Genomic DNA, 17,481 nt, shown 5'->3' with positions numbered 1-17,481 from the left:
GCTGCTATGGTACAGAAAGAAGAGCAGCATTAGATATCCAAGTAATCTCAGGAAGTGTTTTGCTGGACAGCATATATGAAATAAAATTTGACCATTCAAATCAAAGAACCACTGCCTCTGTACACATCATTTGGTATCTAGGTCCTTCCTACTCTCTTGGTTTCAGTGCTAGTTTTATAACATAAACAAAATAGTTTTCCACTACATGTGATCTGAGTTTACAACTTGTACAGTTTGTACAATAGCAATCCATGTTTTAGTATTGGAATGTGCATAGACATTCATGAACCAATACCAATCACAATTCCTACAGTTTCAAAACAGTGCCAAAATGGCAACCTGAAAACTGTGATAACAAAAAACTCTGTGCTCCGAATTTCTAAGAAAAATCCATTATAGTGCCCTTCACTCTGACTTGACTTGTCCTCTGTTAGGATGAATGCTGGATTATTTTATCTAGGAACTTTATTCTTAAATAGTTTCAAAAATTAACCCACTTCATTTTCATTTCAGAGACACATGTTTCCTGGAACCCTCCAAAAATCACATTTTTTTCTTTTTGTTGTCATTTATTTTGTAAATGAGTTATAGGGAAAGATTGGATTTAGAGCTGTTCTGCATGGACAAGCTCATAAATATTAATCTTAGGTTTAATTATTGGTAGATTGGATTATATAACAGAATTTAAACTCTGTTCACATTGGTATGGCATTTATACCTGGAAAGATAAAGAGTTTTTTCTGTGGTCATTTTATAGGATTGAAATTTGACATTGTGCTGCATGCTATTAAAAATGTATTATTGCACAGTGAACACCCAAGTGTGCTTTATAGTTCTGAATTTGGCTTTGACTGTGTGCTAGAGCAATGTCTGTTATTTTACTCTGCATTGAAAGGAGCATTTATCCTTTCAGATGTATTCAGAAAGCCAGCACATTTAATTGAAAGCATATTGAAAAGACTCAGACATTACTCCCTAAGATTTATAATCTAAGAGGTAGATTGTAATATTTACACAAACATACTTCAAAATTATTTTAAAGAAATGAATGTTCCTTTAACAAATACATAGAGAAAGAAAAGTATTTACAGTGTATGCTGCTTAGCGTCATGGACATTTGAGAGAAGAGGTAAATGAAAAATTTATTGTAGAATGTACAAATTTGGAGTGAGTTTTAGAAATCAACCCTGGGCTTTTAGGAACATCAAATAATAGAAGGTTTGATTAAAAAAAAGTTTATAGTAAACTATGGGACAGAGTATTTCAGATACAAGAAATGGACCGTAAATATTTAAAGATTATGTATTAACACCTTAATATATTTTAAAATAATGCTGAAGGTCTTATAACTGTGACTTTAACTTTCTGTGACATAAATGAGGAAAACGAATTCTCAAAATGATAAAAATACTTGTAAACCATGAATTTATTTTGTGACATTTTTAGGCCCGTAAAAATATATCATATATTCTTTATTATTCTTGATGAAATTTTCATTTAAGGCTTAAAAATGAGACTGCCTGTGTGATGCATGGACACCCATTTACTAAACCATTTCAACCATCAAAACTTCTGAAGCCTCAGAGATAGGAACCTGCTTGATTATATAACTATACTGTTTTCCCTTCTGTGGGGTGCAAGCGGTTGTCTGAAAACTGTGATTGACAGTGGAAAATCATCTTTGGTTTAACATTGAGTTTTTGGGAAATACTTGATTATGCAGACCTATGTTGTTTTTTAATTAATTGGCTTAGGAAACAGGCAGTCAGAATTCTGCTCAGGAGAATCAGGGAAGGAAAGGGCCAGATCAAAGTCAGTATTTTACATTTCAATTTTTATACTTAAAACAATATTTTATGTAGAAACTTTTCTACATCTGTGCTTTCAAACTGTAGTTGTTATTGGTATATGAAACATCTACATTTATCCTGCCTACTTAATTGTTTAACAAACTTTAAGAACTTTCTGTATAACCTAAGATAGAATGCCAAACCGTGGTATTTATAAAAACTTGGGTGACATCAGCTAGGACAGTTAGACACACTTGAAACAGAATTTCAAAGGTGATTACAAAGCAGGATACATGCTGACCTTGGGCTATGTCACATAAGCTACTTATGTAATTAGAACTTATAAACTTATGTAATTAGCTACTTGTAAAGTTAGAGTTAAACAAAGAAAGTAATTGCTCAGAGCATCATCTTCCCTGCTAACTCAGATACTATTTTAAGTTCTTCATTGATTCGTAAGAGATCCTCTCTGATATCTTGGTAGCAGTGGACATTTTTGCAAGTAATTCTTGATTATTATTACTTTGCTTCTTTAAATAGAAATTAAGAAGGTACAGATCAATATTTGATGTCTTCTCCCCCTCCCCCCAACTCATTTTTTTCCTGTGACTTCACAGAAAGTTTCAAAAATCAACTCCTCAGTGTTAGGTGTACATGACTTGGGGAATCAGATGATTTTTAGGAGCTCTGTGCATATTTGATAGCTTTTTCAAGACAGTGAAACCAGGAAACATATTTTGTGCCATGGCAATTAAGCCTAAGAAATTTTATGTGATTGTTTCTGTCTGTCCAGATCCAGGAGGGCGGCAGACTCTGGGAAGCCACAACACATTAGGCATAACTGAGAGGAGGGATCACACACCTGGGGATGTCACTTGAGTCAGAGGAGTGGCCCAAGGGGGCTGTCTGGCAGTGCAAGAATGCAGGAGGTAGATTAGGAAACATTTGTAGAAGTTCAAGAGCTGGAAAGTGTTACCATAAAGAGATACTACTTGAAAGGACAAAGCAGAGGAGAAACTGACAAAATAGAATGAAGAAAAACAGGGCAGGCCTAGACAAGCCCAAAGAATGTGTATCCTGGAAGTCAGTTCAGGAAACAAGAACACATAGCCTTCTCTGTAGTGAGTATTCTCCTTTGTGGATCTGTCTTTGCTGGGCAAGGAACTGTCTTTGAAATAAGCAGAATTGCCCCAGGTACACTGACAAAGTCCTGATGAGGCTGATAGCTTTGAGTTTTTCTCATAGATTGTTTGGTATCTACATACTTTGGCTATAGATATTTTAAAATATATATAAAGTATGTAAAAACTAACATGACTACTAACTGAAATAGTAGTTAAATTTTATGATCTACTGTGTACAACTAACTTTTTTGTGAATATAGATGAAGGGTTCTGTATCTTTGTTTCACTAAACCCCTTAGCCGTCGTAAGTTGTCTTTCTCAGCTGGCCTTTATAAAAGTTTGATGTTTTGTGATGCAGAAGTTTCATTTCAGGCAAGAAAATGTCTCTGCACTAAATAAGGAGTTGATACAATGTAAGTTACTAAGAGCTCAAATCTGTGGAGCAGATGACCCACAGCTAGAAGCCAGCACACTCCATCCTAAATGGAAACAGTAATGGAACTGATCATGCTGTGGATTTGCCTGTGACTTGTAACAGCAGTGTAACCTTGTCTAATGACCTCCTGCATCCCATCCTAGCGCACACACATGGACCACCCCAAAATGAGCAACCTGGAACTGGTTATGAGCTAGTCTGAGTCTTTCAAAAGAGACTTTCTAATGAATTTGTTGAGTACTCCTGTGAGAGATGTTCAAAGAGATTAGTACACTTTTTCCCAATACTATTCACTCTTCTTTTATCTTCCAACTTAAAAGTTGAATGAGATGTTCTCTGTGTGCTGCTGTTGTGAAAAGAGAAGGATACAGTCACTCACCACCTACCTATTGTGTTTTTTTCCCTGAAGGCATTTGTGGTTCTTGGTATCCTGAATACCCACAATAGGATAATACATTTGCCCAAGATAAAAGGAAATAATGAAGCATACCCAGTATATAGGATGTAAAAAGCTAAAAATATCTGTTTTTCTAGGCATTTTTATTAAAGACTTTCAAACTCTTAAAATCTTTCAATTGTTTAGAATTCTTCTGAATTCAATAGAGCATTGCTTTTCGCCAGCTTATCACCAAGAACTAAGGATGAAGGAGAGCTTCTTGCAGCATAACCAAAGGAGACCCATGAAAGGACAGGCTTATTTGTTGGTTTTTCATCCTAGTGTTTTATTTTAAAAAATTAAGTGAATTTTCCTTTATACCCTAAAATACACTCATGTCCAGCTTACTAATGTAATTCGTGTATTACTTATCCTTGATTTTTCTAGGCAACCCAGCCTACAGCCTTTCATCTCATCTCATCCTTCACCCCATCAGTGAGAAAAGAATATTTTTGCTTGTAGAAGAAATGTGCTATTTTTTTCTGTAGCACATCAGTACATGTGCTAATTTGAGAATCATAACAAGCATAGATCCAACCCAGAAACAAACCCCAAGTTCACAAAACTTAAAAAGGAATAGGCAAACTCTCGTTGAAACTGTTTCAGACCTCAGCTCACTATCAACCCAGGACATATTGTGTGCCTCATCAATTTAAATGTTACCGTCAGGATTTGGTCGACACTGTTTAAGTCTAGAGAATAGCTAATTGAATAAGACTTGAATATCTAATTGAATTACTTGAACAAAATGTATACTCAGAACAGAAAATATTTCAGAAATCTATGACTTCATAATGTCACTGGCTCTGAAACATTAACACACTACTTTTCCAGTTCTATCTGGTTATATTTATTTGACAATTGGATCTCTTTTATAGAATATTGTACTGTGCTATAACTTAGCAACTAAAACAACATTTATTTGTTTTTTCCAGACTGGGGATGTCGGAATTATGTCATTGTAGCCAGCATATACTAAGATACTTTTCAGCTATTGCTTCAAATGCTCTGTTTTTCCCTACATGCCCTTTAGTAGAACTGCTTTCCAGTGCTTTTTCTATAAGCGATAATTTTGCATTATGGTTATTTTTATCCCTGTTTGCCTCTTCGTGTCCCCCAAACCAGAAACTTCTCAAGGGCACAGTTGGGATAATGTTGTTCTCGCTGCCAGACATTATGCCTGGATGCATAGAAATCTCTCAGTGCATGTGAATATTAGTGAAAGGATAGTAATAGGTGAAAAGAAAGACTGCTACAGCCTACCAGTCCCGTAGCTGTTTTGACAAAGAACCTGTTCGTTTTATTCTTCCAGATGATTTTATATCATGTGGAGAAGACAGTCTGTTTGAAAAACTTGGAGTAGAAATGACAGTAGTTAGCAATAAAGGCCAGACCATCACCATATCCAATACAGCTCACAATATTCTCTGCTTTATTCTATTTTCTCTTTTTCTATTTTTGACTCATATTTGGGCATATGGGATTCAGGAAGTTTCTTTCAGAAAGTCTAAAATCAATGGGCAGCTTAGCTTTGGTATAACATAAAGAGAACACTTCCTGAAATCCAACGACTTTGATTTGTGTCTGGACTCAGTAACTGACCAGAAGATGGCCTTGGGTCATTTATTTTACTTGTCTAATCCTTAGTTTGTGGATCTTTAAAATAGAAAAAAGTAATAACACTAGATCTTGCTTACATCCAAGATCTTTGAGAAAGTCAAATGAAAAAAAAATGTGAGAAGAATTCGTAAACTTGATTTAATTTTTTAGAGACGAACTTAAAAATCTGAGCTCCACAATCTATCATATCTTTCTGCTTTACCTAAGTGGATAAAGTGATTGATAATGCATATCTAATTGGCAAATGTGAAATTTAAAATTTCTTTCTTAGTAATGTTGAGCTAGGCCTTGAAAGATAGATAGGGTTTGTATATGCAGGGATAGCAGACATAATTGTATGAGATAACCAAATTTAGTAACTGACAGCAATTTGTGTTTTTCCTCTCTTTAAAATGTTTTTTTTTTTTTCGTTCTTAAGTATGCGAGTATTTTACTATAAAAGAGGACTTCTTTTTTTTTTCCTATCAAAGCATTCTTCAGTTTTAAGAACTTTTATCTGTTAACTTTTGTTAAATTGTACACAGTTATAACAGTGTTTAGCATTATCAGAATTTCGATTTAATTTTAATGAGCCAGTGTGTTATTTGATACAATAAAGATCAGCTAAAGCCTTCTTGTGTTGTTCTTAAAGGAGTAGATGTTTTCTCTTTACTTTCTATTTGGAAAAAGTTTAGGCTAGTTTTTGAAAACAGTACAAAGAGGAAATTATGAATACATAATTCATTAAGTGTCTTTCATAAGCTTATTCCTCCTAAGCTATTACACTTGCTGTCTACATCTGTAGCTCATTTCCTAGGGAGGTAAAGCAATGACATTAAAACTCCAGCAGTACAATCTACATCAGAATGGTTGATTAATGTTTTGAAGTACTGTCCCCAGACCTCACATTTTAAATTAATTTAATTCTTAATTATCACAAAGAAAGAAAAGAGTATGGGCAAAAGTGAAGAGAATACTCAGAGCAGTTTTCCTCCTCTTGAAAGATATGATTATAGCTTTACAGAATTTGGCAATATGATATAGATGAAGTAATATAGGAAATCACTCATACTGGAAATTGTCCAAGATTGAAACTTTCGAAATGTGGAGTTATCCAAGATGTGACTGTGTAGATTTCAGACAGTTTCCAAGAATGACATTCTTCAGCATAAAATGGAAACTCCAATTTTAAAATGCCTGTGTAGGGGTTCTGTTTAGTTAATATTCCCAATTACATCTTTTTAATTACTATTTTAAATTTTAAATCAAAGTGGAAATTGCATTGAGATTTGTAGATGGTAGTGGCTGCAGCAGTGTTTTAAGTCTTCCTGAAGCTTCTTCAACCCCCACTACTCCAATAAAAACAGACAGTTGGCAAGGAATGGGCCTTATTTGAATCTTGATTCAAATGAACTGAAAAAAAAAAATCATTTAAAGACAACCAGGGAAGTGGCTGTTTGATGTTCTTAAGAAATTATTGTTAATTTTTCAGGTGCAGTAATCATACTGTTATATATTTTTTAAGTCCTTGCAGAGATACATACTGAAAGAGTAACAGATGAAATACGGTATCTGAAATTTGTTTCAAAGTAACCCAAGAGAGGTGGAGTAAGTGGCAATTTAGATGAAATGTGATTGGCCATATGTTTATAGTTGTTGAAAGTTTGTTATGGGTACATCCAGTTAATTATACTATTCTCTCTACTTTTGAATATATTTGAAAATATTTGTAATAAAATGAAATTTTGATGTATGTCAAAATAAATGCTGACCTAGATTTAAAAAAAAAAAAAGTATTTTTAAGATAGCTAAGAAGCAAATAGAATAGATAAAATGGAATGCAAAAAAATATCTAATTAATCCAATAAAAGAAGTTTTAAAGGGAGGGCAAAAGTAATACTATAGGCCAGGCACAGTGGGTCATGCCTGTAATCCCAACACATTGGGAGGCCAAGGTAGGTGGATCACTTGAGGCCAGGAGTTTGAGACCAGCCTGACCAACATGGTGAAATCCCATGTCTACTTAAAAAAAAAAAAAAAAAAAAAAAAAATTAGCTGGGCATGATGGCAGGCACCTGTAGTATCTGCTACTTGGGAGGCTGAGACCGGAGAATTACTTGCACCCAGGACGCAGAGGTTGCAGGGAGATCACACCATTGCACTCCAGCCTGGGTGACAGAGTGAGACTCCCTCTTGGAAAAAAAAAAAAAAAACCTACAATCTAAATATTTGTCCCCCCACCCCCTAAAGTCATATGTTGAAATTAGAACCCACCGGGTGCCATGGCTCACACCCGTAATCCCAACACTTTGGGAGGCTGAGGCAGGTGGATCACTTGAGGCCAGGAGTTCGACACCAGCGTGGCCAACGTGGCAAATCCCTGTCTCTACTAAAAATATACAAATTAACCAAGCGTAGCAGTGGGCGCCTGTAATCCTAGCTTTGGGAGGCTGAGGCAGGAGAATCGCTTGAATCTCATAGGCGGAGGTTGCTGTGAGCTGAGATTGCACCACTGCACTCCAGCCTAAGCAACAGAGCAAGCATCCGTCAGAAAGAGAGAGGGAGAGAGAGAGAGAAAGAGAAAGAAAGAGAGAGAGAGAGAGAGAGAGAGAGAAAGAAAGAAAGAAAGAAGGAAAGAAAGAAGGAAAGAAAGAAAGAAAGAAAGAAAGAAAGAAAGAAAGAAAGAAAGAAAGAAAGAAAGGAAAGAAAGAAAGAAAGAAAGAAAGAAAGAAAGAAAGAAAGAAAGAAAGAAAGGAAGGAAGAAAGGAAGGAGGGAGGGAGGGAAGAAAAAGAAAGGAAGGAAGGAAGGAAGGAAGGAAGGAAGGAGGGGCCTTTGGGAGGTGAGAAAGAAAGAAAGGAGGGAGGGAGGGAAGAAAAAGGAAGGAAGGAAGGAAGGAAGGAAGGAAGGAAGGAAGGAAGGAAAGAAGGAAGGAAGGAAGGAAGGAGGGGCCTTTGGGAGGTGATTAGGTCATGAAGGTGGAGCCATCATAAATGGGATAAATATGTTTATCAAAAGGACCCCAGATAGATTCCCTCTTCCCTTCCACTATGTGAGGGCACAGATAAAAGATGGCTATGAACCAGGAAGCAGACCCTCACCAGACACCAAATCTTCTTGTGCCTTGATCTTGGACTTCCCAGCCTCCAAAACCCTGGGAAATTTCTTTGTGTAAAAGCCACCCAGTCTGTGGTATTCTGTTATAGCAGCTTAAACAGACTAAGACAAATAACAACAGTGAGATGAGATAACTATAAAAGAAACAAATTAGAGATTTAAACCAACTTTATTGGTAAACTATGTTAAAATAAATTGTTTAGAAACTCCAATAAAAGACAAAGTTGTCCAACTAGACATGAAAACAAATGCAGCTGTCTGCTGTCTAGAAAAATGGGGATGGAAACAGACATACTATATTAACACTAATCATACAAAGCTGGAGTGGTTTTGTTAATATTTGACAAAGACTCCAGATTAAGGAATATTATCAGAGATTAAGAAGGATGGTTTATAATAAAGTGGCCAATTCATCAAGACATAAAATTCTTAAATGTATATTCCTCTAATAATAGATCTTCTTAGAAATCAGTAAAAAAAAAAGTTTTCACAAAAATTACTAACTAGTTGGATATTAAGCAATACATTTCTAAATAACCCATGCTGTAAAAAACAACATAACATGGTAATTAGAAAATATTTTGAAGTCAATGAAAATGAAATTATAACATATCGAGAACATCAGGGGGCAGCTAAAGCAATACTTAACAGCAAACTTATACATTAAAATAAGTATATTAGAAAATTTTAAGAGGTGTAAAATCAATTACCTAAGCTTACAATTATGAAGCTAAAAAATGAAGAGCAACTAAAACCCAAAGTAATTAGAAGGAAAGAAATAATGGTAGTAGAAAATCAATAAAATGGAAAATGTAAAAGCAATAGATGAAGTAAATGAAATCAAAAGGTGATTTCTTGAAGAGATCAATAAAGTAGATAAGTCATAGCTGGACTCACTTAGGAATAAAAGGAGACCCAACTTTCTATTATTATAATTAAAAGAGAGCACTTTAAATAAATGGACAAAATTCCTGTTTACACATATTTCCAAAACAAATAGGAAAACTAAATCATCTATTTAAAAAATCAAATTTGTATTAAAAATCTCCCCACAAAGAAAACAGCATTGGTGAATTACACCAGATATTTAAAGAAGAAATAATGGCAATCCTATATAAACTCTTTCAAGAAAAGAGCAGAGTGGGGGAAATTTCCCAACTCATTTTACAAGGTTGGTTTTGTCTTCATTACCAAATCTACCCAGAAACTACAAGAAAGAAAAACTATAGATGAACATCACAGTATCTCCCTTGCATACAGACAGAAAAATTCTCAAACTGAATCCAGCAATATAAAGGAATGTGTGGTTGATTTAATATCTGTATTCAATTGGTGTAATTCATTATATTAATAGAAGAAAAGAGAAAAATAATAAGACTATCTTAATACATACAGAAAATAAATTGATGGAATTCCAAATCCATTCATGAAAAAAAAAAACCTCTCAGAAGGCTTGTAATGAAAGGAAACTTCCTCGACCTGATACACAACATCTCTTAAAAACCTACAGCTTATATTATACTTAATAGCAAAATACTATTTTCCCTCTAAAATCGAAAACCAGGTGAGAATGTCTACTCTTAACACTTCTACATGACATTTTCCTGGAGGTCCTAGCCAGTGTAATAAGGCAAGAAAAGGCATATAGTTTGAAAAGGAAGATATACTCTATTTTCAGATGGCATTATTTTTATAAAATGCTATGAGAATAAATGAATGTAGCAAGGTCTCAAAAAAGGTTAATGTAGACAAATATATTTTACTTCTATTACTAACATTTGGCAAATGAAATATTTTTTAAAAAGGCTAATTATATCATCAAAACGTGAAATTCTTAAAGATAAATTTAGCAAGAAATAACAGGATCACTACACTGAACACTATAAAATGTTACTGAGTGAAATTAAAGAAGATCTAACTGAAGGGATCACACTCATGGATAAGAAGACTCAATATGTTAAGATGTCAGTTCCTTTTAAATTAATCTATAGATCAACTCAATTCTAATCATAATCCCTATAAACAATTCTGTAAAAAATGACAAGCTGGTTCTGAAATTTATATAGAAATGCAAAAGAACTGGAGTGGCCAAAACATTCCCGAAAAAGAAAGACATTCCCTATCTGATTTCAAGACTTACTATAAAGTTACAGTAATCCAGACAATGTGATGTTGGTAAAATAGACATAAACAACAAGGGATCAGAAGAGAGTCGAGAAATAGATCCATATATGCATGGCCAATTGATTTTCCATAAAAAGACCAAATTAATCCAATGGGGAAAGAATAGTCTTTTCAACAAATGGTCCTAATGCAGTTGGCTGTCTACACTGTGGGAGAAGGTAGAGGGAATGCACCTCAGTTCTTAACACCCTAAACAAACAAACAAACAAAACTCAATATACATCATAGACCTAATAGTAAAAGCTAAAATCATAAAACATTTATAAGGCAACAGGAGGAAATCTTTGTGACATCAGGGTAAGCAAGTAGATAGGACACAAAAAGCACACACAACAAAAGAAAAAATTGATATATTGGAGTTTATTAAAATTAAAATGATCTACTCTTTGAAAGACATTGTTAAGAGAATACAAAGCCCAAGCCACAGACCAGAAGTATTATTTGCAATAAGTATATCTAACAAAGGACTTATGAATAAAGAATTCTTACAACTTAAAAATAAGACAAAAAAAGCAACCTTTCAAAAAGGCCAAAAGATTTGAACAGACAAGTCACAAAAGACTATAAAAAGATGGCAAATAAGCACATAGACATAATGTTCAACATTATTAATTATTAGAGAAATGCAAAAAAATTATATTGACATGCTACAGCACACCAGCTAAAATGAAAAAGACGAAATATTAAGTGTCGGCGAGATTGTGAAGCATCATGTTAATGGGAATGTAAATTGGTACAAACACTTCAGGAGTTAGTTTGGAGGTTTCTTCTGAAGTTAATCATATCCTTCCCATATAACCCAGTAATTCAACTATGACACGTTTAGTCAGGTGAAATAAAGTGTGTCCAGCAAATATTTGTACACAATCATTTATAGCAGCCTTATTCATAATGGACAAAATTGGAAATTACCTAGATGTTACTTCAACAGGTGAGTGGATACACAAATTATGATACACCCATATCATTAAATACCACCCAGATATATGGAATGAATTACTGATATGTCCAATAATCTGGTAAGATTTCAGAAACATTGTGTTGGGCAAAAAAGCCAGATACAAAACAATGTATACTATACAAGTATTTATATAAAATTCTAGAAAAGCAAAACCAATCTCCTTTGACCAGAAATAGCTCAGTTATTGACTAGAGTTGGGCATGAAGGAACTTTTTGATGTTATGGAAATGTTTACTCTCTTGTCTGTGGTAGTGGTTACGTGGATTTACACATTGTCAAGACTCATTGGCTTACACATAAAATGGGTACACTTTATATTTCGTATATTATACATGAATGAGTGATTAAAGTACTGGATTTCTTGGCTTCCAAGAATTATAGCATACAAAATTATATATTCCTAGCTATTTTCAAAGGACAGACTAGTTCTACTTTAAGCAAACAGCATTTGATGACACTTTTTATCACAGACAAGATTCTTCTGGTACAATTATTAAAAGTTGGCTTAGGCAACTTTTATAGCTAGACTCACCTGGGGGAGAAGAAGACCCAACTCTCCATTATTATAATTAAAAGAGTGCACTTAGAAGAAATGGACAAAATTCCTGATGACACAAATTTCCAAAACACAAAAAGAAATAGAAAAACTAAATCATCTATCCATTTTAATCATCAAATTTATTTGCTTGTAGCTTACCTTCAGGTTTCATAGTACCTTTTAAAGCAAATGAGTACCCAGGCTGATATTTATCAAGTCTTGTAGCCACCCTTTGTCTTTCAATTAATGTTTTTATTTTGAAATAATTATATATTTACATGCAGTTTTAAGAAATAATGTAGAGATCCCATGTACTCTTTACCCAGTTCCCCTGAATAACACCTTGCATAATTATAGTATAGTTTCACCCAGAAGATTGACATTGATTCAATCCACTGATTGTGTTCAGACTTTGTTTTACTTATGCATTGTGTGTATTTTATACAGTTTTATCATATGTAGGCTTGTGTGTCCACCAGTACAGTCAAGATATCGTTCTATCACCACAAGGATCCCTGGTGGTGGTCTTTTATAAGCACACTCCACTCCCCACATCCTCCATGGCCCTGTCCTTAACTCCTCATGACCACTATTTAGATTGGTGCAAATGTTTTCGAGGTGTTTGCATTACTTTCAGTGGCAAAAGCTGTACTTACTTTTGCACCAACCTAATGTGCTTTTTTCATTTCTGGAATGTTGTCATCTCAAGAACGTTTAATAAATAGGATCGTGCACACTAATCTTTGGGGACTGGCTTTTTTCTCAGCATAATTCTCTGGAGATTCATGCTGTCTGTGTCAGTAGGTCATACCTTCTTATTGCTGAGTAATATTGTAGAGTATGAATATATCGGTTTTCTTAACAGTTCACCCTTTCAAAGACATATGGGTTGTTTCCAATTTTAACTCCTACAAATTTATTTTCAGCTGTCTTGATTTCATTATTCCATAACAAAACATAACAACCAATGTTTCCCACAGTATAATTTAAGCATTTTGAAGAATTCTCAAATATTAAGATATTAACTTTCTGTATACCGTCTAAAATACCTTAAGATCTTTTCCTGAGTCTGTTTAAGGAAGTTTCCTTGAAGAAGTTGTGTTCCAAGTACAGTGGAACTTCTTTTATGGAGCACCTTGGATTAGATTTTACCACAACTGAGAACATGACTTTTTGTGGACTTCTTGTAATTTTCAGGTAATGATAAATGCAGTCAGATAGAAGCCTGTGTGACTTCTAATTGGATCACAGGGAAAATATATATCCTGTAGCATTTAGGATAAAAGGTGCCTTGTTCAAGGGACAGAATGTCATTTTCTTCTGTGAGTGGAAAAGGGTGATTGATTCATTAGGCATCTAGGGTCAGTTAGATACTCCTGTTAAGAATATCTTACAATTTGTTGGGCAAAGGTTTTGGTTCTGACATATCCTTCATTCCCTTCAAAATTCATTTAGAATTTTTGATCTGATCTTTCAGCATTAGAGGTTCCAGGCAAGATAAAGAGAGTCAACTTTGAAATATAAACTTGTCATCAATTTTTTTCTTAATTTTTAGTTTGTGAAATCATGTTCTCAGAAGCTGTTGTGAAACTTGCATATATTGGTATACAGATTGATTTTGTGATTTTAAATATCAGTTCTGCTGCAGCTACAATTGCTGTCACTGTAAGCTTTTTCTGGTAGCAAAATCAGTATCAGAAAGAAGTTTGTTAAATTGCAGGGAATCTGCTATGGCTAAGGAAAGTGTTTAATGAATAGACCAGCCATTAATTGTCTCTTGCTGTTAGATCCAATTACCTGTGAAACTAAGCAAATTCTGCTCACAGCTTTCTGCTCTCTTCCTGTGTTTCCAAAATGTCCCTTCAGCAAACATAATAGAGAAAAAAGCGGGCAGCTCCCTTTCTAGATTCTTTATTTAAAACCTAAACTCTGATGTGCCCACTCAGATCTGGTTTTGTTGATGCCTAAGTTACTGAGGAAGTGCCTCTCCTCCAACTCCCTTCACTTACCTTTGCCATTAACAGATTATTTAAGTGGAATGGATTTTTGTTTTTAAAGAGCGCTGTCAGCAGTATGTACAACTTCTCCAAATGTTTTAAAAAATATTGTAGCATGTTTTAAATATAATAGATCAGTTTTTAAATACACTATTTCAGGCCCATGGGAATAAAGTCTCTGAAAAACAACAAGAACAACAAAGGCATTAACCTAAGAGACAGAGTATAATGCAGGCTGGAAAGATTTGTCATTTATCCTGTCTGTACTCCTTCATGATGTACCCAGATTCCCACTTCCCACACCACTTCTACCTCTTACGCCTGCTCCAGCCACCCCAGGATTATTACAAATGCCTCCTAACTGGTGTCCTAGCGTCAGCCCCAACCCCTGCCTCTCCCTGCGCAAAGCAGAGCAGCCACAGTGATCCTTTTCAAACGAGGCCAGATCACACCATTTTCTGTTCAACACTCTGCAGTGGCTTCTCACATCATTTAGAATAAAAACCATGCCCTGCAGAGTCCTACACATTCTGGCCACATCCAACACACAACTCTCTGGCCTGCCCTTGCTGTCTTCCTGGCTCCTTCCATTGTCACCACTGGTTGACCCTCACTGTTCTTGCCTGCCCAGCAGGCTTCTCCCTCCAGCAGGCTTCTCCCTCCAGCAGGCTTCTCTCTCCAGTAGGCTTCTCCCTCCAGCAGGCTTCTCTCTCCAGTAGGCTTCTCCCTCCAGCAGGCTTCTCCCTCCAGCAGGCTTCTCTCTCCAGCAGGCTTCTCCCTCAGACTGTGGCACTTTCCAAGCAAGTGCCAAAGTCTTCAGGTATCTGCAGAGCGTTTTCTTTCTCTGCCCAGCGTATTGGCTTCCCTGGGAGCCCTGTCAAAACAGTAGAACTACCCAACCTGACGTCCTAGTACTACTTACCCTGCTTCTCTTTAGTGTATATAATTATCCATTTACATTTAACATGTAAATATAAACATTTCTGTATGTTTATCCATTTATTTTCTAGAATATAAGCTGCATGAGAGGAGAGATATTCTGTTTAGTATTGCTACACAGCAGACTAGAACAATGTGTGGAGCCTAGAAGTCACTTAGCAAATACTTGTTGAATAAATTAATTAATTAACCAATCTATGCCCCCTTTCCTTTATTCCATATTAATATAAAAGTTACAGAATAAGCTACAAAGAAATCAGGAAATACCAAAGCTATTTAATAAGCATAACATGAGTACAGTAAATCAATTGGTTTTGACAGGTTATTATTATTAATCTAGCAGTTTCTGGTAATGAATGTTAAACTCTATCATTATGATTGTGAAGTTGTCAGTTTCTCTTTGAAATTAATCAGTGTTGCTTCCCATAGCTCGAAGTATATTATCAGGTGTTTATAAGATTAGAACTATTTCTCTGATGGAATGAACATTTTATTATAATGACATTTATCCTTATCAAGGATAAGGATAGTAGTTATCAACTACTTTTGCCTTAAAATTTATAGTATTTTTACTACTTTTCTTTGTGTTAATATTTGCTTGTTACATCTCTTTTTCTTCACAAATATTTCAACTGTTTGTATTTGCATGTGTGGGTATGTCTCCTAAATAAGGTATTTAGTGTTTTTTCCCCACCACTCTAACCAACTGCCTTTTCATCAAGTCACAGCATGTTTACATTTACACACATGCAAACCAGTTTATGTTCATAATTTAATTTCTTGTCAAATCTTTTTTTTTTATGTATTCAGACATTTCTTCTTCCTCTACTGTATCTTTTCTTTGGATACTTTGAGCCCTTTTCTTTTCTTTTCTTTTTTTATTATTATTCTGTAGTGTCATACTGATGTACCTTGATAGAGGTGTAATTTTATTATCCTAGGAAGGGATCATTGTCCTTCCTAGATATGAAGATTCTTGTTTTCCATCAATTATGAAAAATTCTCAGCCATTATATTTTCAGATATTACTTACCAAATTATCTCTCTTCTGTCCTTTTGGAATTCCAGTGAAATGCACGCCGGCCATCACATTCTGCTTTCCCTGTCTCATAAGCTCTTGTTCACACATTTCATTTTTTAGTGCCATATTCTGAGGAATTTATTCAGATCATTCATCCAGTTCACTGCTTTTCTTCACATATATGCAATTTGCTGGTTACCATATCTGTTGAAGGATTCTTTTGTCTGACTATATGTATATATGTGTGTGTGTTTGTATGTATATATATTTTTTCAAGAAGTTACATTTTATATCTTTTTAAATCTCAATGTTTTTACAGTAGCTATTTTTTTAATTTTTTAGATATCTTCTTTAAATAATTATACTCATGCTTATTTTTGCTCCTAAGTGATAGTTTTACAGTCTAAAGTTTAATGTGCCTGTGGCTCTGCTGTTTATTGTTGTTATCCACTGCTGGCTACTGATCACAGTAGATTGTTTCCTCATGCATTTTGTATAATTGTCATGTAAGTCTATTTTCATCAAGGTTTTATCTATAGCAATCCTGTGCAGCCTCTGTTGAGAGCTTGTCCTTCTAGAGAGTGTGTTTTTTTTTTTTTTTTTTTTTTTTGCATTTGCTTCTTTTAGATGCCACAGGGCTATCACCAACCAATAGGCTGGTCCCTAGAATAAGGGAACATTTACAGCGGCTGCTTTATACCCTGTACTTCAAGTGGGAGCCCACAGAATGGCTGTACTTTACTTCTCCTTTCTGAAAATGAATACAAATAAATTTAGAAATTTCTGCCTTCATTGTATCCCAAGAGGCCCATGGAAGATACCTCTAGTGAGGCCTCTTTTCCAATGTCATTATCTTGGATGATTCCACACTGAGTTGCCCTTCCCAGAGGGCTTTGTTGTCCTATGACATAATTTATTTTAATGTTAATTTCCCTACTTGGAGGTTCCTAGATTATTCATTGAAATCTCAATCTGATATAATATTTTTGGCCTGTGGTTATAAATTCTCAGGATGGAGATATAGTTACATATCCATATCTATGTCTGTAGTTACATATTCATATCTATATCTCTGTATCTTTATAGATATGGATATGTAACTGTGTATATACATAGACACATCTACATATAGATATGTAACTATATATACACATAGTTCTGGATAGATAAATGGATAACAGTCTCAATCTAAGTTCACACAGAAACATACAAGTTTTCTTGTGTCCCACTTCCAGTGGGTAGGTATCTCTGCTTGTACCCCTTTTCATCAAGTACACTATGCTTATATTTCCAGTCTCCTACAACTCCTTGTATGAAGTGGCCCTTTGGCATCATTTCCTG

The 17,481-nt window shown here is 34.9% G+C and overlaps 1 protein-coding gene and 1 non-coding gene across 2 annotated transcripts in view; both read left to right on the top strand.

The window, feature by feature from the left end:
• The window catches only part of SLC2A13 (solute carrier family 2 member 13), a 379,496-nt gene that overhangs the window by 314,488 nt on the left and 47,527 nt on the right, over positions 1-17,481 (top strand). The window lies entirely within an intron of this gene.
• Positions 802-938, top strand: LOC111520239. Its single transcript, XR_002724613.1, has one exon. It is a non-coding gene; the product is annotated as a small nucleolar RNA SNORA22 (small nucleolar RNA).

The sequence above is a fragment of the Piliocolobus tephrosceles genome, chromosome 10, assembly GCF_002776525.5.
Source record: "Piliocolobus tephrosceles isolate RC106 chromosome 10, ASM277652v3, whole genome shotgun sequence".
NCBI classification, from domain to species: domain Eukaryota; kingdom Metazoa; phylum Chordata; class Mammalia; order Primates; family Cercopithecidae; genus Piliocolobus; species Piliocolobus tephrosceles.
The sequence above is the reverse complement of the archived record's forward strand: the minus strand, read 5'-3'. Positions and strand labels throughout refer to the sequence as shown.